The sequence below is a fragment of the Cajanus cajan genome, chromosome 7, assembly GCF_000230855.2.
Source record: "Cajanus cajan strain Asha chromosome 7, NIPB_CcT2T_4, whole genome shotgun sequence".
Taxonomy (NCBI): domain Eukaryota; kingdom Viridiplantae; phylum Streptophyta; class Magnoliopsida; order Fabales; family Fabaceae; genus Cajanus; species Cajanus cajan.
The window spans coordinates 38869644-38896555 of record NC_138523.1 but is presented as its reverse complement, the minus strand read 5'-3'; the positions used below and the strand labels follow the sequence as shown (position 1 = coordinate 38896555).

At 31.9% G+C, this 26912-nt stretch overlaps 1 pseudogene; it reads right to left on the bottom strand.

Moving 5' to 3' along the window:
* Window positions 1-15512: 15512 nt before the first annotated feature.
* Window positions 15513-15857, bottom strand: LOC145950012 (non-specific lipid transfer protein GPI-anchored 5 pseudogene; annotated as a pseudogene).
* Window positions 15858-26912: the final 11055 nt, after the last annotated feature.

Genomic DNA, 26912 nt, shown 5'->3' with positions numbered 1-26912 from the left:
TTACAGTCATAATAATCAAACTTCTTAAGAAGTCTTTCAACATAATGTCCTTGGGATAGTAAAATACTATCACCCTTCCTTACAACTTTAACTCCCAAGATTACACTTGCCTCACCCATGTCTTTCATATCAAAATTAGATGCAAGAAAAGATTTAGTTTTAAACACTATATCATCACAAGTACCAAAAATGAGCATGTCATCCACATATAAGCATGTGATAACACAATCATCATTCATAGATTTGGTGTACACACATTTATCAGCACTACTGGAACTAAACCCATCATTAAGCAACACTTGATCAAATTTTTCATGCCATTGTTTTGGTGCTTGTTTTAAACCATATAAGGATTTTAAGAGTCTATACACTTTATTTTCTTGACCAGGGACCTCACACCCTTCGGGTTGAGTCATATAAATTTCCTCTTCCAGTTCACCATTCAGGAAAGCGGCTTTTACATCCATTTGATGTATCACAAGCCTATGTATAGATGCTAAAGCTATTAACACTCGAATAGAGGAAATCCTGGCAACAGGAGCAAAGGTATCAAAGAAATCTATATCCTGTTTTTGAGTAAATCCCTTAGCTACTAATCTAGCTTTATATTTTTCTATAGATCCATCAGGGTTGTACTTTCTTTTAAAGATCCACTTACAACCTATTGGTTTTGCTCCTTTAGGTAAGTCTACTAAAGTCCATGTATTGTTTTCTTTAATAGAATCAATTTCAAACCTAATAGCTTCTTTCCAAAATATTGCATCTGAAGAACTAATAGCTTCTGAAAAACTTATAGGATCATTCTCAACTAGGTAGGTATAAAAATCACTCCCAAACGATGTTTCTTTCCTTTGTCTTTTACTTCTCCTCAAGTCCTCAAACATATGTTCACTAGAGGTCTCTAAAGGTGAAGGTTGAGTAGAACTAGTGTTGATACTAGACTTCAAAGGAAAGATGTTCTCAAAAAATTCAGCATTCTTAGTTTCTACTATCGTATTACAATCAATCACACTACTTTTAAGGACAAGAAATCTATAGGCATCACTACGATCAGCATAACCAATAAACATGCAATCAGAAGTTTTAGGCCCTATTTTCCTTTTCTTAGGATCAGGTAACAAAACTTTAGCTAGACACCCCCACACCCTCAAATACTTAAGGTTAGGGACATATCCTTTCCATAACTCATAGGGTGTTTTACCAGTTCTTCTATGAGGTATCCTATTTTGTAGAAAACATGCAGTTAATAAGGCTTCTCCCCAAAGATTATCAGGAGCAGAGGAACTATTTAATAAAGCATTCATCATTTCTTTAAGGGTTCTATTTTTTCTTTTGGCTACTCCATTGGATTCAGGTGAATAAGGTGGGGTTACCTCATGAATTATACCTTCCTTTTCACAATAGTCATCAAATAACATGTATTCACCACCCCTGTCAGATCTAATCCTTTTAATCCTTTTATTCAATTGATTTTCAACTTCCGCTTTATAAGATAAAAACATGTCAAATGCCTCATCTTTATGTTTAATCAAGTAAACTTTTGTGTATCTAGAAAAATCATCAATAAAAGTCACAAAATAGTTTTTACCACCTCTAGACATAGATTGTTTTAAATCAGCAAGATCAGAATGAATTAAACTAAGCGGTTCAGATTCACGAAACACAGAATGACATGTTTTCTTAATAAGCTTTGATTCAACACATATTTCACATTTACCAATTTGTTCATCATGCATGTTAATCATACCTAGTCGTTTCAATTTTAAAACATACGCAGAATTTACATGTCCTAATCTAGCATGCCACATACCATAAGAATCAATCATATAAGCAGAAGAAGATGCAAATTCACTTGTTATTTCAGAAACATTAAGTACAAAAAGACCTTGGTCACAGTAACCCTTTCCCACAAAAACATTATTCTTGGTCATAACAATTTTATCAGATTCAAATGATACTTTAACCCCCACTTTGCCTAACAGTGCTACAGAAACCAAGTTGACTCTGATGGAAGGAACATGCAGCACATCGTTTAAAGCCAATGTTTTACCAGATGTAAGCTTTATAAGAACTTTGCCTTTTCGTAGAACTGGAGTGGTCCTAGAATCACCAAGGTAGACTTGCTCTTCTCCATCCTCCACAGCAGTGTAAGATGAAAAGGCATTTCTATTTGCACATATGTGGCGAGTAGCCCCAGAGTCTACCACCCATTTGCTTACATTGGTCACAATATTTACCTGAGAAACGACCGCAACAATAATATCATCCCCTTCAGCTAGGTTAACCTTAGCTTTAGGAGGGTTGTCGTTTCTCGTTGCTCGAAAATGGCACTAAGGTGCATGGTGACCTGGCTTTCCACAGACAAAGCAATTGCCTTTTTTCTTAAAGACAGGGTTAGTAGCACGAGGGAAAGAGTTCTTAGAATTGTACTTATTTTTCTTTTGATCGTACCTCTTTTTGTTGGGTTGTTCTTGCACTTGTACCACGTTTGCCTTTGCCGCCAATGATTTTGCCTTTGCTGCAGCACACTCCTTACGGTTTGCGTCCTCTATTATGATGTGGGTGATAAGATCTGTGAGCGACATTTGTTTGTGCCTATGCTTTAGGTGTTGCTTGTAATCAGTCCAACTTTCTGGTAATTTTTCAATGAGCAGCTCCGAAACGAATTCATCAGGTAGAGAAAGATTTTCTGATTTGAGATCCTCCAGTAGTTTATGATATTCATTTATTTGCACTTTAATGTCTTTTTCTTCGGTCATCTCCCAACGATAATAGTTACCTATGATGAAGCGTTGTCTAACAGAGTCCTCGGCAGTGTACTTCAATATCATTGAGTCTCATATATCTTTGGCTTCCTTGTATGAGCAGTACACATCAAAGAGATCGTTAGATAAAGCACTAAGAATAGTATGACGGCAAACCTTGTTGGCGTAAGACCAGTCATCTGATTTGGAAGCGGATGCCGAAGTGGAGGAATCTGGCTTGGGAACAGTAAGAGCATAAGCAACACCGTGCATGTCTAGTATGGAGTGGATGCGTTCTTGCCATCGGCGGAAATTTTGGCCAGCAAAGACTTCAATTTTGGAGACATCAGGCAAGGTCTTTGCATACGTGGTTGCGGGTGGTGGAGCGGCAGTAGCGTTGGCGGTAGCGTTATTTGATGCGTCAGCCATTATAAGTCCTTAAGATTGTAGTAATTGAAACGGCGGACGCAAGTTGAATGAAGTTGAAACCTGAAACACTGAACAACAACGTTAGTAAAGAAATAAATAAATATCACATATAAGTGCAACAAAATCTAGTTTAAGGCAATTTCTACCATCAACCTTACTCACATGTGATGTGGTTCACAGTAAAGAAATAAATAAATATCTTTTGAAAATATGGTTCACTAGTGAATCAATTATTTTAAGTCATAGGATATATTTATTAAAAAAAAAATATGGACGTTCAAATTTATAATTGGATTTTTTGATACAAAAAATTATTATTGATTTAATTTTATTATCTGTTGATAAATGTCTATTTTGTCCTAAACCAGAATGATAGAATGTTTGTCTGTCCCTTCCATTTTTCATGATGGCACCACTGTTTCATCTCAGAGAGGGACTCCATGGCAGGATGGAGGATGAAGAAGCCAGAATCCTTGTCAATTTCTTCTTTAGTGAAATCCCACTCAAGGAAACAATTTGTATTAAATAAGCTCTCCTATATCCATATTATTAATTTTAAGGTTCTTTCAATGGTCTCAGAAGGATATTTCTTACATAATGAAACATACGACATTAAAGCTATTGCTACTCTAATGACTTTCTTTAACCTTTTCTTTCTTTTTCCTAAACACCATTGTCCGGAGTGGGAGTCACAGGCATCAAAGGCGAGGTTGTAGAGAGTTTCCAGTGGAAGATCATCATAGAAGAGGGAACAATTTTTAGTTTTACAAATATTTTAAGAATGGTTTATTTGTAATTTTATATATTTTAAATAAATAAATGAATGAAAACACACTTTTTCAACGTACAACATTTATCAAACTTCCCCACCATAGCATTCGTTTTAGTTATATTACATCAGAGTGGCTAACATATATATATATATACACATATATAATCACTTTTTTTTCCCTTTAAACTTAACATCAACCCTAGCCGATCACCGGTTCTTTGTTAAGATTACTGAAACAACTTTCGGAGAGGAATTTAAAGTTACCACTTGATCTGCGATAATACATATTAGACTTATAAATACATTTGAAAATATTTTTTTTTTTTGTTAAATTTGAAACGTAAATTAACTGGTAATTTTTTAAAGAAATAATTCATTTTTTTTATCTATAATGTTGTTCTGAATTAAAATATTATTTTTATTTTAAGAATTTATTTCCTCTTATAATGTTAAGATACATACTCTAGATAGGGAAAGAATCATCAAATTTGTAAATAGGGCTACACCCTACATGAGAGAAAAAAGGTCACGTGAGATATTGTTGTGGACATATAACTGAATTGAATAAGGTTAAATAAATTTTTGTGACTTTTTTCTTTATTTTCTTTTAGGTTAAATGGGACTTTAGATTTTTTTATTTTTGTTAATATGTAAGATTGGTCTCTCTATTCTAAATTAGAGACATTTGATCCCTCTATTATCAAAAACATAAAATTTTAGTCCTCTCTTCAAATTACTATCTATTAATTGTTAGGATTTAATTCATATTTTAGTAATGTGGCATTACTTGCTAATAGTTTGCATCTACTGGTTTATCTGAAAAGAAAGAAATAGAGAAGTTTTGGAGAATGTGAAGTGGTCATTTTGGTATATTGTTAACCAAATCAAAAATGTGCATGACATTATTTTTGGGGATTTGTCAACAAAACAACATCTTCTAGGGGAGAAGTAACTTTGATTCATCCCCTGAATTAAACATGTTATTAAGCTCAACATGGATGGAAGCTTTATGGGCAACCTAAGCCCTTCGGGTTATGAAGGTCTCTTACACAATTCATTTGGTGATTGGATGAAAGGCTTCTCTTACACAATTCATTTGGTGATTGGGTGAAAGGCTTCTGAGGTTCGCGTGACCTCGTCACAAACCTTTATGCATAATTGTTAGCTATGTTGAAAGGGATTGATTGCTTGGACCATGAACATTCATCATCACATATGTAAATCAGACTCATTAGTTGTCCTTCAGATTATTGTCCAGAATAACCATTTTTGTCCTTATGTTATTGTTATAAATCACATTTAGAATTTCAAGTGTCTAGAACATCACCTTCATTCGTATCTTTCGTGAGAGGAACAAGTGCACAAACATGCTAACCAAAATGGGGTCTACCTCTAGTGGTGTGGGATTTTAGATCACAACAATTATATTATTTGTTATTTGTTGATGTTGTTGGTGCCACTTACTTTAGACCTTAAAGTACAATTTAATGTTAAAATTTAACAATTATCAAACATCAAATTCACATAGGATCAAAATTGCATATTTTAAAAATAAGAGTCTAAATATTTAAATTTTAAAATAAAATAATCAAGATTATAAATTAATAAAAACAGAGAGATTAAAAATATAATTTAATTTTTTTATTATATTTTATTTGTTCTCTCATCATTGGATAAAGAGAAACATCTGTAGCCAACATTTTTCATGTGTCTCATTGTTTCTAAGAACAATGTTATTCCAGACACGACTAAATATTAAATATAAATATTTTAATCAGTGAGTATTCATACTTTAATTCACCATTTTATGAGAGTAAGGACTCAGTTTACTTTTGGTCATTGGATCTTAACCAGTCGACATAGACCAGTTTTGCATCACTTGGTCTCAAGTTGCGTCCCACCGGCCTAAGAAATAAGTCTTAAAAATAACCGAAATATTTGGCAAGATTCATTTGTCGCACAAGTGGGCTCAATAATGTGAAAAGGATAAAAAGGAAAACACAAACATATCTATGAACTTTGGTCGCCTAGGTAAAGTTATTATTATCTTAATATGTGAACATAACAAAGATATAAGAGGGGAGAAATGACAAACAAAAAATTAAATATGGATCAAACTCATTTTGATTTTTTTATTCATAAATTCATTTTAAAATAAATATTAATTATAAAATTATATATATATATATATATATATATATATATAAATGGTTTTTGGTGAAAATCATAGTTCATGCAAATTTAACGAAACCGAATTTTGTTGAATAGAACTTTTCAAATAGAAAACAAAAACACCGATAAAAAATGTAAAACAAATAAATATTTATTTAACTAGAAATGGTTAATAATAATTATTATTAATGCAACTATCCCTCGTTTCACTTTCAAGTTCTACTGTATCTTTTGCAATTACACCTCGCTAATAATTTGATTTTTTTTTTAATTCTTCATAGGGATACATGAAAACAGAGATAAAATATTAGCTTTCTAACAAACGTAACACCTTGAGTGTTAGCAAGGGCATCATACTCATATGGAGGACTACTATCCAATGTAAATTAAGATAAATATAAACCTCTTCTAATGTGTTTTATGTAGAATGTTATAACTTAACTTAATTAACTTAATTAATATGTAATGCAAGAATTTAGATTGAACTAACTTACTTTTTATTGTAACTACTGCAATACGTGTATAACTCACCACCTTTCTTATTTTAAATTTCTTTTTCTTTCTTATTTTTATATTTTATTTTTATTTAAATAAAATATATAGCGACACGAATTGTCTTAACCTCAATAGTTTATTACAAAAAAAGTTTTAACACATTGATAGATATCACGTGACATTAGGGATCAAAGTAGTTTAGTCTTTAAATATGTGTCTATAATTTGACCTTTTTAATGTCTGATTTGGATTAGCCTATTTAATAAGAATGTCAGGTTTGTACTTTTAAAAAAATTATTAATTAAAACAAGTTAGACTTAGACTTCTAAAAAAAATTGTTAAACTTGATAAGCTAACCTCTTTTTATCTATATAGGATAATATAAAAAAATTAATATACATATTATATTTATTAACAATATAATTAAATAATTAATTTTGTAATAATAAAAAATTAAATTATTATTATTTTTTACATTTCTATTATATTTAAGTTTTTTACATTTATTGTACTTATGAAATCAATAAACTGAAAATAGAAATTCTAGCAACAACAATTTCATCATCAACAACTTCACCTGCTCTTCTCCTTCATTTGATTATTTAGCATATTCTAAATAGGATATAAGGAATATTTAGTAAGTTTTTTTTACAAAATTATCCTTTTTTCCATTATAGCCTATTCGTGAGCATATGTTGCTATACATGAATATGTATGAGTGGTCCATCTTACTTTATGTTTATTGACTTATTTAAAATTAAGTTTATTAACCTATTTACTGTTGTTAATGTGAAATAGCATTTTAAATAAGTTAATAGGTCGGACCAAACTATTAACAAGACCTAGCCAAACTTATAAAAAAAGTTTATGATAAATAATGGTCACACTTAGACTATAATATTTTAAAATCAATTTGACTTATATATTCAAAGTCTAGTCTAATATGACCTCTTTCCATAACATTGTAACGCCCGATTCTAACGCCCAATTTATATAATAATTATATATTTTCTTATATAATATTTTCACAATTATATCGTTAACAATATTTTTTTTTCATAATAAAGATAAAGGTAAAGAACAATCATATTTTGTGAATTTAATACATGATATATCGTTCTAAAATATTTACAATAATGTATTATTTTACACAATATATTTTTCTTTCACTTTTGTTACAATATTTACATTGATAATGAAAATAAATTTACAAAAATTGTAATAGATTCATCAAATAGCCTCCTTCCAAGGAATACCACAACTATATCAACTGCAAAATGATCTGGAATCCAAAGTAGATCCATCTATTTTGTAATATATTTAATTTATAAAAACAAAGAAAAGAGAGGAGTAAGAACAATATCCAATAAATACAATAATTCAAAAGAATAAACAGAATTATTTGTAATCAATATTAAACGTATATATAGGTATATATATAAATATAAATATATATACAGCTCATATATTAGATTTTCATGATACAATAAAATTTGAATTATACTTGTAGTGACTAGTCAGGATAAATGAGCATCATCATAACATCAACCAATAAAAGGATATTTCACCTTAATCAACAATAGGATATTTCACCTTCATTTCTTACTCATTTAAATCCCCAAGGTCAAACCTCCAGCTACAAATAATTCAAACTTTATCTTCTATGGCCATAGAACAATATTTATCTTCATAAATACGTGAAGAAATAACAACAAAACGAGTCAAAGATATCACAACTATAACATAGTTGATTATAAATATATTTACAATAAATATATCCATGTAAAAAGAATATATTAAGAATACCAATGATATAAATAAAAATGACAATCATTATAAAATAATGAAACAATATAAAATATGAACACCTTAATAATTATTATAGACAAAAATAATCAAAGGTTAAGCAAATAAATGAGGTTAGGGACACCCCACTAAATAAATATACATAAAAAATAACATAAAAATAGTAGTAGACAAAATTTTAAAGAGATAAGGTTCTCCTCCCCCTTACCTGGATAAGTAAGAGCTAAAACTTGAGCAGAATCTCCTCCCTCTGGATTCCCTCTTTCTTTCCCTCTCTTTCCCTCTTTCTTTCTCTTTCTCTTTCTCTCTCTCTCTCTTTCTCTTTCTCTCTCTAAATTTCCACTTCTGGCTGTATGATTTTTCACAGCCCCCTGCCTCCTATTTATAGGCAATCTGACGCACCCGGAACGGCCCGTACTGATTTCGGAATGGCCCGTTCCGGAACGTTCAAATATGCGTAAAATTCTCAACTGGAACGGCCCGTTCTAATATCGGAACGGCCCGTTTTCAAAAAGCAGAACGGCCCGTTCTGAAACCAGAACGGCCCGTTCTGAAACCAGAACGGCCCGTTCTCAATCTCATCAGAACGGCCTGTTCTCCTTGTTGGAACGGCCCGTTCTGGACCCGTTCTCAACTTGGAATTTCAGTATATTTTTATTGCTTGGAACGGCCCGTTCCAATTTTGGAACAGCCCATTCCAATTTTGGAACAGCCCATTCCAAGTTACCCTTTTACCCGTCAAATTTTAATAAAATTGCGAAAATGCCATTAATTACAAAAATACCTTTTTAAAAAAATTGGGGTGTTACAATTCTCCCCTCCTTTTAGAAATTTCCTCCCCGAAATTTACCTGAAAATAGAAATGGATAAGCTTCTTGCATCTTGCTTTCTAATTCCCATGTAGCACTTTTTACCTTATTGATGCACAAATCTATCAATCTCTCTATCTAATGTTCATAAGTACAAGATGCGCAAACTCGGTAAGTCTATCCATAAGATCAAATTTCTTAAGAATATCATACATAACTACAACTAAGTCCATGGATACAGAATCTTATTTCCAAATTAGGACGTCTAAAGACTGTAAAAATATTAAAGACTCTAGTGTTTCACCTCAAACTTTTGGCATATTATATACTAGTATCCAAATTCCTCTACTTCTCTTTTCTCCTTAGGCCATGCTTCCGCTGCACAACTCTGATACATTTTAGTATCTCCTAAATGAATACTAAAAGTATTTTTATGTCCTTCTTCTAAGATCATCTTCCTTAATTCGAGATTACTAAGCACATAGATTCTATCTTTGAATCTCAAAACATCATCAACTTTCAAGCGTAAAGAGCTATTTATACCTCTATCAATCTTTTCCACTTAGCTCACTAAAAAAAAAAAAAAAAAAGATTTAACTCCTGAGTCCTCTAATCACATCTATTAATCTATTAGTCCTTTCAACATACTCAATTCAATGTTCCTAAGGGTGAGCTTACACATCACGCTTAAGTTTCTAAATTCTTCAATCAAATCCAATCCTTAAATAATCAAAAATAATATATCAGTGATCATCATAATCAAGGCACCTGTCACAATATTGGTTTAACTTTTGTGAGTCTTTCCACAACCTTTCCAAAGATCAAACACTTAAGCATAAGTTCACTAGGTACACATACCAGATCTCTAATTTCATCATTCCATCTACACCCAAGTCAAACTTAAATTTCTAATGTGAGCAAATATACATCCCTTTAACCATAAGAGGAGATATATACAGAGCTTTCGTACTCAAAGTATCGATTACCACATTGACTTTTTCCAAATAACAACTAAAATTAAAATCTTAATCATTAACAGTTTTCAACTATCTCTTTGTCTCATATTCAACTCCTTTGGATCAAACAGATGTGTAAGATTCTTATGATCACTAAATATCTCAAACTTAGAATCATACCAGTAATGTCTCCAAAATCTTAAGTGTAAATATTACAATCTCTAATTCAAGGTTATGGGTAAGGTAATATTTTTTTTTCATGAATTTTTTCTTCATACCTAGATACCTAGAAATATAAGCTACTACCTTTACTTCTTACATCAACGATCCACTCAAACCCGTTTTCGAAGCATCACTATATAACACATAACACTTACTAAAATCCGATAATCTTAACACTAAGCAATATTTCCTTAAGAGTTTGAAAACTACCTTCACTTACTATTCCATAAAGGCAACTCTCTCTTTTTGGTGAATCCAGACAAAAGTAATGATATCTTAGAAATTTTCTCAATAAATTTCCTATATTAATAAGTTAATGCAAGAAAGCTCTTAATCTCACTAATTGACTTAGGTATCTCCCACTTAAATACAATTCTAGATAGATCTATATCATATCTCCACTAGAAATTACAAGATCTAGAAAATTCACTTTATACAATAAAAATTCATACTTAGATAACTTAGCGTAATGTTGTCTTGGATATATCTTCACCCTTAACTCCAATATGATAATATCACATCCTAAGGTCAATCTCACTAAACACACAAATATTCATTACTTGATCCCTAAAGTTATCTATCCACATATCAACATACATGCATATCAAATCATATCAAAATACTTACTTTAATCCTTCATATATACCATCCTTAAGCATGTATGAATCAATTACCGTTTACTACGTATGACCTGTACATGAACAACCTTTTTCCCCATAACATCATACAACCTCAAAGAAACTTTTGATCCACAAGACAACACCTCAGAATATCAGAATAAAATTGATTTCCTAGTAACTCACAAACATCATATGATAACATATATATCTCTTTAACAACTATCAAAGAAAATGATACATAGAAAATTATAATCATCCAAATGATCTCAAACCTATCACCAAAAGAAAGCTAACAGGATAAGCTATCACTCTTATGAAGACTTGAAATTCTAAAATGATCATATACTTAGCTAAAATTTTCAAAAATTGTAATAGATATAATCAGCGCTAACAGCTAGACCTTTGTTTACTAAAATAGTCATAACGAAAGTTCTAATCTCCATTGTACTTGATTTTGGTGCCCTTGAAAAGTTAACATCTAAGACTACAACTTTATGAAGATCATAAAATCCAACTCTATCAATATAATACTTGTACTGGCTCAACAAAACTGCAGCTAAGACATTCCTTGTATTGATCAGCCAAAAGAGCGCACCAAAGTCTAAAGCCACAAAAATACCTTAAAACACTTTCAAACCATTATTTAAGCTTCTTCCTACAATCCTAAACCAAAATAACTTACACATTTAGCACAAAGAACTTAGAAACTAAAATAAAACCCTTATTCAACCTAACCCATAAAAAATCAATATATAAGCATCAAATATAATAAATCATATAATAAGATTTTAAAAGTAATAAAGGAAATATAAATTGATTCCAGTAAAGGTGGCAGTGCCTCCTAGTTAGGAATAATTTATAACTTCCAAATCATGTAAAATAAAATAACAGAGATGTACACTTGAGCCTTTTTATCAAAACATTCAAAACCTTCTTGGATTCATTCGCTAAAACTATAAACTCTACCAAAAGAGCACGGTAAACTCATAACTCACGGCCGATTGGATCGACCTGCTCTGATACCACTTAATGTAACGCCCGATTCTAACGCCCAATTTATATAATAATTATATATTTTCTTATATAATATTTTCACAATTATATCGTTAACAATATTTTTTTTTCATAATAAAGATAAAGGTAAAGAACAATCATATTTTGTGAATTTAATACATGATATATCATTCTAAAATATTTACAATAATGTATTATTTTACACAATATATTTTTCTTTCACTTTTGTTACAATATTTACATTGATAATGAAAATAAATTTACAAAAATTGTAATAGATTCATCAAATAGCCTCCTTCCAAGGAATACCACAACTATATCAACTGCAAAATGATCTGGAATCCAAAGTAGATCCATCTATTTTGTAATATATTTAATTTATAAAAACAAAGAAAAGAGAGGAGTAAGAACAATATCCAATAAATACAATAATTCAAAAGAATAAACAGAATTATTTGTAATCAATATTAAACGTATATATAGGTATATATATAAATATAAATATATATACAACTCATATATTAGATTTTCATGATACAATAAAATTTGAATTATACTTGTAGTGACTAGTCAGGATAAATGAGCATCATCATAACATCAACCAATAAAAGGATATTTCACCTTAATCAACAATAGAATATTTCACCTTCATTTCTTACTCATTTAAATCCCCAAGGTCAAACCTCCAGCTACAAATAATTCAAACTTTATCTTCTATGGCCATAGAACAATATTTATCTTCATAAATACGTGAAGAAATAACAACAAAACGAGTCAAAGATATCACAACTATAACATAGTTGATTATAAATATATTTACAATAAATATATCCATGTAAAAAGAATATATTAAGAATACCAATGATATAAATAAAAATGACAATCATTATAAAATAATGAAACAATATAAAATATGAACACCTTAATAATTATTATAGACAAAAATAATCAAAGGTTAAGCAAATAAATGAGGTTAGGGACACCCCACTAAATAAATATACATAAAAAATAACATAAAAATAGTAGTAGACAAAATTTTAAAGAGATAAGGTTCTCCTCCCCCTTACCTGGATAAGTAAGAGCTAAAACTTGAGCAGAATCTCCTCCCTCTGGATTCCCTCTTTCTTTCCCTCTCTTTCCCTCTTTCTTTCTCTTTCTCTTTCTCTCTCTCTCTCTCTCTCTCTTTCTCTTTCTCTCTCTAAATTTCCACTTCTGGCTGTATGATTTTTCACAACCCCCTGCCTCCTATTTATAGGCAATCTGACGCACCCGGAACGGCCCGTACTGATTTCAGAACGGCCCGTTCCGGAACGTTCAAATATGCGTAAAATTCTCAACTGGAACGGCCCGTTCTAATATCGGAACGTCCCATTTTCAAAAAGCAGAACGACCCGTTCTGAAACCAGAACGGCCCGTTCTCAATCTCATCAGAACGACCCGTTCTCCTTGTTGGAACGGCCCGTTCTGGACTCGTTCTCAACTTGGAATTTCAGTATATTTTTATTGCTTGGAACTGCCCGTTCCAATTTTGGAACAGCCCGTTCCAAGTTACCCTTTTACCCCTTAAATTTTAATAAAATTGCGAAAATGCCATTAATTACAAAAATACCTTTTTTAAAAAATTGGGGTGTTACAATTATCATTATATTAATTACTTTTTCTAGATCAACTAAATTAAGTTTGATTTTACTACTTATTATATTATATCAAACAAAATTTCCCGTAGCTGGAAAAAAATTCCGGTTCAAACTAATTTATTTATTTTATTTATTGTTACTTTTTTACTTTTATATTCTATCAAATATATTAACAAAAATATTTGGTTATATCCGTGTCACATAGCTGAAAAACCTTTTCCGTTCAAACAAAATTTATTTTATTTGGTTTTTTACTTTTATTTTATCAAACAATTTTTTCTCTTAAAAAATATTAAAAAAATTATTTAATTGTATACGTGTTACATAGTTGGATAAAAGTTCTCCCATCGAATAAAATTTATTTATTTAATTTTTTAACCTTTATTTCATCAAAACAATTTTATCTCTTAGTAAAATAAAATAATATCATAAATGTAAATAATATAATTTTAAAATCTCTTTATATCCATAAAAAAAATTTTGAATTCAAGTAAACCTATGAGAAATTCATCATAGTTTTTTTTTATTTATAATTTTTATTTACTTATAAATTTTAAATAAAAGAAACATTTAGTTAATAATTATATTATAATGCAAATAATATATTAAAAAAATAATAAATATGATAAAACTTATAAATAAAAATTTATGAGTTAAATTATATTTTTAATTAAATGTATTATTTTAAGTTTGTTACTTAATTATTGTTATAATTTAAACTATTTAATTATTAAAATAATTCAATTTTATTTTTAATATTTACAAAAATTAAAAACTTATCTTTAATTTACATATATGTATGTGTCTGTGTGTGTGTTCATGGTAAAAAAAAATGTAAAAAAATGCAGCAAAGTGGGTACAGAGGTGGGGGCAAGGCAAAGTGTTATATACGTGAACCTGATTTTCCTTGTTGGAAAAAACTTGTACCCAATCAAAGTTGGAATTTTCTATTAAAAATGGTCAAGGTCAAATGGGTACCAATGATGCAAATTTAATAGTCATGCCTATTAGTGAAGTTTGGTCCCAATAGTCTAGATTAACCGAATTTAGTTCTATTTTATTACTTATTGCATCTTATCTTTAGTTTTAATTTCAAATTACAAAACAAAATTTGTGTCTTATGTTAATAGAACTATGATTAGTAATTACTTGCTTAATTAACTTAAGTGTGAAATATGATCAATATCGGTCAAGTCCTTATAGAGACAACTTGTACTCATCACTTATTACAAGTTGATATTGGTATATTTACCAAGACATCAACATTTACTATTGACAATTTTTTAGGAGAGATGAAATAAAGTGAAAGAGGAGGGAAGAGAGAAGATATCATAAAAATAAATAACTTGCATTATTTCAAAGTGCGACAACATGTTGCATTAATATCATATATAATTGATATGTCAACATAATCAATTATATATATATATATATATATATATATATATATATATATAACTAAATGATTTTATCTATAAACATAAATAAAAAATAATTAACTTAATAATTTATTGAAGTATTCATGATCCATCTAGTTAATTTAGTTGTATGTAAATACAAATTAACTCATTCATTTATATAGAGAAAAGTTAGACCTTCTTATGAATTTTTTAATTTACTTTAATAAACTTTGTAAATAAGTTTATGAGTAAATTTGTATTTGGTAAAAACTTCATTGACCAATTTAACTAATCATGTTCTTTGTTTAATTATAGGGGGAATAAAAAATTAATAAAAAAATTAAAGTAGGTAAGCAAAACAAATGACATGTATCATGAACAAATAACTCGACATGAAATTCTTTTATTCAACATTCCTTATTAGTGTGGTTTCATATTAAAAACGAGGGGGAATATGTTTGCACAGGCTAATGGGTGGTGTTTGCACCTTACAAGTAGCAGGGAGATTGAGAGCAAGAGTTTGATTTATGGGAATTCCTAAAATGGAACCCCCACCATTAACCACGAGACAAAGGCATTGTGGTGAAGATTGGACTACGATTGAGAGTTGTGAGCAACATGTAGTTGATGGGGTAGATGAATTTCCTGTTCCCTTTATGTATTCCAAACAAGGGCTCAGGCTAATGATTTCACTATTGCAATCAGATTGAGCAGCATTTTCACTCCACATAATCATCACCACGATCACAGCTAGACAAAACACAAACCCTCTAAAAGCCATTACTTATATTACTTGGATGTGTTTTTTATTGATTTTCATACAAGTCAAAGTTTGAGTGAAAGTATAAACAAATTGAAGGCATTTATATAGAAGTTCTAAGAAATAGGCAAGTAAATGTAAGATTTTGTGCAATTAATTCTGGATTTTTTTTTAAAGAGTCTTAAATGGATCTTGATTTCAAAATTACAATAACTTCTTTATTATCACATATTTATAATAATCCTTACATTTCTTTTGTTTAATAAGGAGATATATCTTCTTCCTACCTAGTTGACACCTATAAGTATAAAATGGTACCTCTAATCGCGAGATAAGGTTGAGCCCCTGTCCTTGGTCAAAGAACACAAGTGTCAAACCACTTGAATTAACAAATTTTGTTTTAATAATAACTTATACTAATAGTTTTGTAACAAATATTAATTAATATTACTTTAAATACTAATGTTAATAAATTTATTTTATCTATAACAAATATTAATCAATAATACAATAAACACTAGATGATTACATATTAATAAATATATATTAACTAATTTATTTATATTTGTTTCAAATACTTTTAGTTTTACCTTTATTTGTTATTTATGTATTTTTTCCTTTAGATAAAATCACCATTGATTAGGGATAACAATATTGGTGAAACCCTATGAGCCGATGTGGCATCTCGCCTATTTTTGGTGGGTTGGGTTGGGTAAATAAGCCCATCAACCCATCAAACTCGCCAACTTGATGGATCAACCCACCAACTCATTTTGTTTTGTTTTATATTGTTAAAAAGATAAATTTGTAGTGGATTTATGTTGCATGGATGTTTTCATGTTATAACTTAACTTCTTTTTCTATGTAATTATTCTCATTTTATATGAAATAGATGTTGAATCACGCCTAATTATAGTTTTAATAATGAAAATTTCTTAGTTTAAAATCTTAAAATAGAAGAGTTCTCATTTGTGTGCTAATAGTTTGTTCATGTTTTTCAGTAATATTTAAATCTGATCCGAAGGCTACATAAGCCCATGATTCCTTGAATAGTAAAAGAAACTCACAAGACATCCTTGTAAATATAATTAAATTCTAGTGGATTTCCTATTAGCATTAAAGGCATGTGTGTTGTAACGACCCGTCAGGTCTCACACTGTCTATAGTGTTCAGATACAAGTATAAAATAAAATCTCACCACTAAACAGTTATATATATAATGAGAATATACAACTAAAAAGTTCCATAATATATATAATTGAAAGTAAGAAATAATACCCTATACAACAACTAGGTAGTCAAAAGCTACCAATTAGGGATGACAAATATACCCGTACCCATGGGTAATACCCAAACCCGTCTCGACTTTAACGGAAAATATCCGGTTTGACCGGGTATGGGTACGGGTAAAACCTGATATATTAAATCGGGTACGGGTACGGGTGCGGGTACAGGTATGTACTTACCCACCCCGTACCCGTACCCGTCCCCGTTCCCATTTTTAATTTATTACACACTTTCAATTTAATTATATTAAAGAATTTTAATATTTTTTATGTGTGATTATTTATTATAGTATGAGATAGATAAATAATTTAATTATATTTATAATATAATAAAAAATAATTTAAAAATATCATTTTTTTTACAAAAAATAACAAAAAAATTGACATACCCGATACCCGACGGGGACGGAGATGGAGATGAAAATCACATACCCGAATGGTACAGGGACGGGGATGGGTTTAACTTGCGGGAACGGGGACGGGTATCATGAAACTCGTACCCACCCCGCCCCGTTGCCATCCCTACTACCAATCAACTAAATACAACGTCAGCCCTCCTCTTGAGTCCCAACAAAAAAAAAGCTCACTTAGTCTAGCAGAACACCTGATCTACTCGCATATTAAGGTATGGTCATCGCAATCCCAACCACATAGGGAAAACACGTTGGGTAAGCTCACAAAAATAATCATAAAAAAATAGCATCAACATATAATAAATAACAATGGAATTCCACTTTCAACTTGCAACTTAAAGCAACACAACATCTACAACAATAGATATACAATATCATCTACTAGCAACTACATTTTCAACACATCGCATTTTATTCACATTGGCCGCTTGTAATCGGTATAACTCGGCAATAGGATTTCCCATAGGAACCCATAGAGATCTCAGATCATACCATTAATTACATATAAGAAAAATAATAGGCAAAATAGATACAATTGGAGAAAAATCCCTCGTACATGAGCATACAAAAAATACAACAAACACAGGATTGGGGGTCAATCCCATTACCCAACAGATATTCCCACACCCAAAGCGAGGTTTCTCACTCGCCCCTTACCTGGATGAGCAAAAGACAAATGGTCTTGGTGTGATCTAAGATCGTTCTTGAGTACTCTTCCTTAGAGCTCTTTGTTTCTCCTTTTTTTTTCCTAACCCTTCAGAACGCAAATGAGGTAGATAGGATTAACGTTACCTAACTCCTTTTCTTAAAATTAATCCATTAGGCTGGGTCAACCCAACCCATTTTCCTTCTCTTCTAACCCACTTCTATTTTTCCTCAAAATAATTAAATAAAATAAATACATGTATATTATATATTTTTGACCCAAAATATAATAATATAATTTCAATAACAAAATATCATATAAAATCAACATTCTCTTAAAACATATAAATATTTATTTAAAAATGATAATAAAAATACTTATTTAATACGTACAAAATAATTGTCCAAAAAACGTACAAAATAATATTTCTCTATAATTATTAAAATAATTATGACCAAATACCATATAATAATAATAATAATAATAATAATAATAATAATAATAACCTTTTTGAAAACTGGGGTGTTACATTTATTGTGAGACAACTAAACCCAATTATCATCCTATAACAAATTCTCTGATGTATCGATGATAACTAGTTGTCTAGAGTTATTGATCACACACGTATACAAATATAATGATAAATGTACATCTATATCTTACTTGATGCATCAAGACATAAATAGGTAAATAAAAAAGAGAAAAATATAAATATAAAAATGAAAGATATTAATAAACTATTGGTAGTGATAAATATAAGTAATATAGGACAAATCATCAAGATTAAAAAACGTAATATGGTTAATTTTAATTAATTTTGCTATAGATTTGTTTTATACCAAATATATCTTTTTAGTTTAAGTAATTGTTATATTTAATATTGATTATAAGTGAAAGCATAGAAAATATAATTAATAAATAAAGAATATAAAAAAATAATAAATTTAAATATCTTTAAAATTTTATGACTATTGATTATAATTTAAAAAAATTATTTATCACTTATAATTAGGTATCATAACATAAACATACTCTTGTCTAAATCATGTGAGGTGTTAATGTTCTTGTTTAATAGCCTAACTATCAAGTTTTTATTAATAAAATCCTAACTTTTAGTCCTTTTAAATAATTTAGTGACGGAATTACGAAACATGATACCAACAAGATTATGCCGCTTGAAATCTCAAAATTCATCATGTTTTCTTTTCCATCATTTTTCTTTTCTTCTGTGTCAAGTTTCCCGATCGATGACTTCATTGCACACTTTAGCAGTTCCCAAAACTAAATTTACATTCTATACTCAGATGCTTGCCCCAAATCACACTTCTTTTACTTTTATGAATAAGGAGTGCACCAAAAAAGATTGATAACGTGACTATATAAATTGGAAAATGTTTTAAAAAAATATATGAACTAAAAATAAAAACTTTCTAATATAAGAGAGACTATGTAAAATAGTTCACAATTTTATAAAGACTGAAACAGTGATGTAAAGGACTACAGAAGAAAAGAGAAAAAAAAAATCAAAACAGGAAGAAAAAAAATAAGAAGATCAAATCAAAGTAATCTTGTAATATAGGGACAAAATATATTTAAGTCTTTATTTTTATTTAATTAAACTCGTTTATCATGAAATATAAGATATAATTTAATTAATTTTTATAATAATATTTTCACAAAATTCTATAAATTCTTCATTTATATCATTTCAAAATGTTCAGCCTACATAGAGACAATGTAGGGCATGTTTAAGAATCCGTTTGCCTCGGTTGCAAATGGAGCTTCATACTTTACCAAACACCAAATAAAGAAATAACATATTATTGTTTTGACATTGAACAAAATTCTTTTCACCTTCAACTATAAACCAAACTCACTAGTAATGTGTTTCTTCACATGGTCTACACACTCGAGGACATTACAAATTTTGTTTAGTTCAACATTGATCCTTTCTCTCTGTCTTTGGTTCAATAAATCTCAATATGCACTCACTAGGCCAATGAAGAAAATATTTATCATTAATTATTTCATTAACAATTAAAATTACTTATTTTATTTATTATCATTTTAGTGGAGTAAGAAAAAAAAATGTTTTCTGATGCTTGTTCTTCCAATCAGAATTTAGGCCCGTCATCCATGCCACAGATTGTGGTCTCCTAATTCTTCTTGGTCCATGACAGAACAGCAAACAAATCATTGTATTGTAAAAGTGTGAATTTTTATCAAGCTCAAAATCTAAGGCGTGATTTTATCTTTTAGATCACATCTTTTCTTCTTTCTTTCTTTTTTTCCCCTATTTTATTCTCTGCGTCTAATCAGTTTTATGTACTAGTTTCATGGCAGGGAAGGGTCAGAGTTGCTATTAAATAGTGAAAACCAAAAAAGACAGACACAAGTTGCAAATTGGACTAATGTAAGTAACTATTTAGGCATAAGAAATGTGATTAAAATTTGATCCTTAAATATTCACTCGAAAATTTTTTATCAGGTTAATGAAATTCTTTAGAAGCCAATGACAATCTATGAATCCATATTCTGTTCGAAAACGATGCTATAATCATATTTCCCATCAAATGTCAATAAACTGTTAGGTCCAGAGTAGGCTTAATAGTTACTCACAGCTAAAATAAGAGATGAGTAAAAAAAAGAGACAAGGGAGAAAATAACCACAGTAAAAATATTATTTACTGAAAGGGAGGAAATTACAACACTTCTCTCTCTATAACTTACTCCTTTGAATTAGGAGACTACTACTACCGAGAACAGATCTCAAGGTGTATAAGAGAGGAAAAGAGAAGAGAAGAAGATTTGGGATGAAAATTATGGTTTTCAGCTTCCCTATTTATAGGAAAGTCCCAATGGCATTTTCGTAATTTCTCCTAAACTTTTAATATTATTTTATTATCATGTGGGACCCGTCGCTAATTAAAAATTCAAAAAATCACCGAAAGTATTTCGGTGCAGCTGTACCGGCGGCTAACATTTCTCCCACTTGAAGATTATGATTAAGTTAATCATATCTTCACACCATTGATACTTCATGTTGCTTATGTCTTCAATAGGCCAAATAAGGATCGACACCATGTAAACTTGTCAGTGTTGACAGGTTTTGTCATTACGTCTGCTATGTTGTCTTTTGTATGGATCTTCTGCATGTCCACTTTTCCTTCTTCTACTACTTCACGAACAAAGTGATATTGAATTCCTATGTGCTTTGTCCTGGAATGAAAGGCTGGATTCCTTGCAATGTGCAAGGCACTCTGACTGTCACAATACACAGTAATTTTCTCCTGCTTGTGCCCGAGTTCTTCCAATAACCTTTGAATCCAAATTGCTTCCTTGCATGCTTGCGTAGCTGCCATGTATTCAGCTTCTGTAGTAGATAGAGCTACAACAGTCTGTAACTTAGACAACCAGCTCACTGCTCCTCCAGCAAGTGTAAACACATAACCAGTAGTAGATTTTCGTTTATCCAGATCTCCTGCAAAATCTGAATCAACATAGCCTCTGACAACAAACTCCGATCCTTCAAAACATAATGCAACATCTGAGGTTCCTTTGATATATCTAAGGATCCTCTTTACAATACTCCAATGCTCTCTACCAGGATCTGCCATAAACCTACTGACCGCTCCCACTGCTTGTGCAATGTCTGGTCTCGTACAAATCATGGCATACATAAGGCTTCCCACCGCTGATGCATACGGCACTCGAGACATTTCCATCCTCTCTGCTTCGTTGCTAGGACTCATACTTGAGGATAATTTGTAATTGACAGGAAGTGGGGTCGTAATTGGCTTACAGTCTTGCATGTTGAAGCGCCGCAAGACCTTCAGTAAATAATTTCTCTGAGAAAGCCAAATCTTCCTGTTTTTTCTGTCTCGGTGAATTTGCATCCCTAAAATCTTGTTTGCTGGTCCCAAGTCCTTCATATCAAACTCCCTAGCCAATTGTGCCTTTAATTCTTGGATCTGATCTTTGTTGGGGCCTATCACCAACATGTCATCCACATACAACAGCAAGATGATGAAATCATTGTCATCAAACCTATTGTAGTACGTACAATGGTCTGAACTCAGTCTGTTGTAACCAAGGCTAATAATGAAGGAATCAAATCTCTTATACCAACACCTTGGCGCCTGCTTTAAACCGTACAGAGATTTGGTCAACCTACAAACCAAGTTTTCTTTTCCTTGTTCTTTAAAGCCTTCTGGTTGGAGCATATATATTTCTTCTTGGAGTTCCCCATGAAGAAAAGCAGTCTTTACATCAAGTTGCTCAAGATGTAAATTAAATGCAGCACACATAGCTAGAACAACTCTGATTGTGGTTAATCGAACAACTGGCGAGAATATCTCGTTAAAATCAATGCCCTCTTTCTGAGCATATCCCTTAACCACCAATCTTGCACGATATCTCTCCACTTGATCATTGCCATCACGTTTGATCTTATAGACCCATTTGCAACCAATGGCTTTTCGACCTTTTGGAAGATCAACAAGTTCCCATGTTTTATTTCTATGTAAGGCCTCTATTTCTTCATGCATTGCTGCCATCCACTGAGAAACATCAGAACTCCTCAACGCCTCTTGAAAGGTTGATGGTTCTCCTTCTTCAGTTAAGAGACAGTACGCATCATGACTTGCCATAACATAGTCTGAATGCCAAGATGGTCTCCTTCTCTCACGTCTTATTTGTTGAACTTCTTCATCATTGGCTTCATCTGGTTCTTGTTCCTCATGCTCTTGTTCTGCTTCAGAGGTGTCATCCTTTTTAGACTTTCCTCCTATCTCCATTATACTGGTGTCTTTGATAGTGCTGTCATTCTCCTGCTCCTTTTGCAGTTCAGTTTCTGCAAAGACTACATCCCTGCTAACAACAACCTTGCGGGCAGTGGGATCCCACAAGCGATACCCCTTAACATTGTCAGCATAACCCAAGAATATACATTTCCTGGATTTTGGGTCCAGCTTTGTTCTTTCTTGGGAGTTGTACATCACGTACACAGGACAACCAAATACATGTAATGAAGAATAATTTGATGGTTTTCCATTCCACATCTCCATTGGTGTCTTCAAACCAATTGCTGTTGATGGTGAGCGATTGATCAAATAACAAGCAGTTTTGACTGCTTCTGCCCAGAAAGACTTGGCTAATCCTGCAGTTCTCAACATAGCTCTTGTCCTTTCTAGGAGAGTTCGATTCATCCGCTCTGCTACCCCATTCTGCTGAGGTGTATGAGCAACTGTAAATTGCCTTTTAATACCCTCTTGCTTGCAGAATGCCAGAAAATCACCATCTGTATATTCTCCTCCATTATCTGTCCTCAAGCACTTAATCCTTTTTCCAGTATCAAGTTCCACTTGTGCTTTAAATTCCTTGAATACTGGGAACACATCTGACTTCTTCTTGATTGGGTACACCCACAATCTCCGGGAATAATCATCAATAAATGATACAAAATATTTTGCTCCTCCCATGGAAATTTCTGGTGATTCCCAGACATCAGAATGGATCAAGTCAAGTATGTGTTTGCTCCTTGTAGTTACTTTGGCAAATTGTAATCTATGTTGCTTGCTTGTCACACAGTGCTCACAAAATGGTAAGGTTACCATTTTAAGCCCTGACAAGAGATTACGTTCTGCAAGAATTTTCAGGCCTCGTTCTGACATATGTCCTAGTCTACGATGCCACATCATCGTTGCCTCTTCTTGACTTATTGCTGCAACTGATGCATCTGCTTCTTGCAACGTTTCTCCCAAAAGCAAGTATAGATTTGATGTGATCTTCTCAGCTTTCATCACCACCAAATTGCCTTTAACTACCTTCAAGATTCCACCTTCAACGTGGATCTTGCACTTGAGATCATCTAGTTGCCCAATGGACAATAGATTCTTTTTCAAGCCCTTCACATGTCGTACCCCTTGAATTGTACGAATAGTACCATCATACATTTTTAATTTGATAGTACCAACTCCAGCAATTTCCAAAGCATGATCATTTCCCATAAATACGGATCCTCCTGAAATTGGTTCATAAGTGCAAAACCAATCTCTATTTGGAGTCATGTGCCAGGTTGCACCTGAATCCAATATCCAACATTCATGGAGTTGTTTTTCGCCTCTAGAACTTATTGCTTCACTGTACAATATTTCTCCATCTTCTTGGATACTAGCAACACAACCTTGAGAGGTTGACGCTTCAGAATTCTTCCCTCCTCCACTCTTCTTGTGCCAACAATCTTTCTTCATGTGCCCTCTCATGCCACAATTATAGCATTTGAGGTTCTTCCTTCCTCGAGATTTTGATCTACCATGATTTTGACTCCCACTGGAGCCACGTTCCATTGATCTTCCTCTCATCATCGTCAAAGCTTCTGCTTGCTTTGAACTTTCCAGTCTGTCTTCCTTATTCTTTCGCCTGGACTCTTCTTCAAGAATAGCTCCGGCAACATCCTCAAAGGATAGACGACCAACAACATTATTGTTTGTTATGTTGATGATGAGTTGATCATATGAATCTGGTAAACTCTGAAGTAGAAGCTCCGCACGTTCATTTTCCACTATGTTGAAATCAGCTGTTGAAAGCTGAGCAAATAGCGTATTCAGATTGTTGATGTGGTCCGTCACTGCTGTGGACTCACTCATTCGAAGAGTGTAGAGTTTCCTCTTTAAGAATATTCTGGTGTGAAGTGACTTGACCTCGTATAATTTTACGAGCGTGTCCCAAATCTCCTTTGCAGTTGTCTTCTCTGCTATGCTCGACAAAACTGAATCAGCCATTGCTAAGTGCAAATTGGCAACAGCATTGTCATCCATTTCTCTCCACTTTTCATCAGTAATATCTGATGGCCTGCCTTCAATTGCTTTAAGACAGTTGTCTTTTCTCAAAATTGCTCTTATCTTCAATTTCCACAGGGAAAAATTGTTCCCGTTGAACTTCTCTATCTCAAACTTTGCTGCCATAATTTCTTCTATTAAACCGACTTAAGTAACTTCCACTAGAATAGTACCGCCTACTGGAACAATGATAAAATCCAGTAACAAGAATAATTCTTTTCTGATGTGACTGATCAGGCAATACTGCAGCCACAGAGCATACTAAGAATTTTCTCCGATACTATACCAATGTACACCACAGCGGAATAATAAACAACCTAGTGGCTCTGATACCACTGTTAGGTCCAGAGTAGGCTTAATAGTTACTCACAGCTAAAATAAGAGATGAGTAAAAAAAAGAGACAAGGGAGAAAATAACCACAGTAAAAATATTATTTACTGAAAGGGAGGAAATTACAACACTTCTCTCTCTATAACTTACTCCTTTGAATTAGGAGACTACTACTACCGAGAACAGATCTCAAGGTGTATAAGAGAGGAAAAGAGAAGAGAAGAAGATTTGGGATGAAAATTATGGTTTTCAGCTTCCCTATTTATAGGAAAGTCCCAATGGCATTTTCGTAATTTCTCCTAAACTTTTAATATTATTTTATTATCATGTGGGACCCGTCGCTAATTAAAAATTCAAAAAATCACCGAAAGTATTTCGGTGCAGCTGTACCGGCGGCTAACATAAACCATGTGTCATCCTATCATAAATCTACGGAACCCATTTTCTTACTCTTTACCATTATTTTGCTGAGAAATAAATGAGGTATTGATTTTGGATAATTTTGTCTTTGCGTCACTAATTTCCACATCTCTGCCTATACATGAAAGCGAAATTAACAACGGATCGTATCAGAAAGAGAAAGCATATGCAATGTAAGAAAAGAGAATATGCAGAACTATGGCTCATCAAAATGACAATAGTTCCAAGTTTCAACCATGGCTTAAGAAAAATAATTGGATCACAAATATCAGAGTCAATTTACAATTATGCAATTTGCTGAGTATTTTATCAATAGGCTATATATGGAATAACAACAAACTTTTACAGATCAATTTATTCAGAACTCAGAAAAGAGAAAGAAAAAAAAAAAATATCAACAAAAACGAGGTGGAATTTGATCGTTTGAAATGCCATCATCAAAGTTGAGAGAATAGCTGCGAAAATCATAGCTGTACTGTGGAGTGCTTCTTTGCCAAACCAAAGCTTGCTTCAACCGATTCCTCAACTTGCAAAACGCTTGCCTCAGAATGCATGATGGAGGCAAACACCCTAGTGGTGCCCTTCTTTGGACACTACCAAGTGTTACTGAAGAGGTCACTCTTGTTTTCCTATGAAACTTCATGAACTGAGTTCTTTGAAAGCTATACACCCTTGAGACTTTCATTCTTCAACCACTTGAGATGTGTATTGTGTCAAGAGAGAACTTGTGTTGCTATGACAAATTCAAGATCATGAGAGAATGGAGTGGTAGAGTGGAAGGTGGAGGCATCATAGGTGAGCTTTTAAGTGTGCACAACTCAATCAGAAATTGCCACTTTCTGATGTGTGGTGGATGAAAAGCATTATCATGAACAGTCATCAAACTTTACTTTACTACCTTTCCACAGTAACAATGGCCCCAGCATGGTGAAAGGATTAAAGGGTGTTCTATTAGTGATGTAACATCAATGGGGTGTGTTCAAGGCTCCAAGATCCTTTTACAAGTCAGTCTTGTGTAGAGTTGTATTATGAAAAGGGATTTTAAACTTGACACAATCTTGTAAAATCAGCCAACAACAATTGTTAAGATAAATTTTAATACTAACATAAAAAAGTATATTTTAGATCTAATTTAACTATA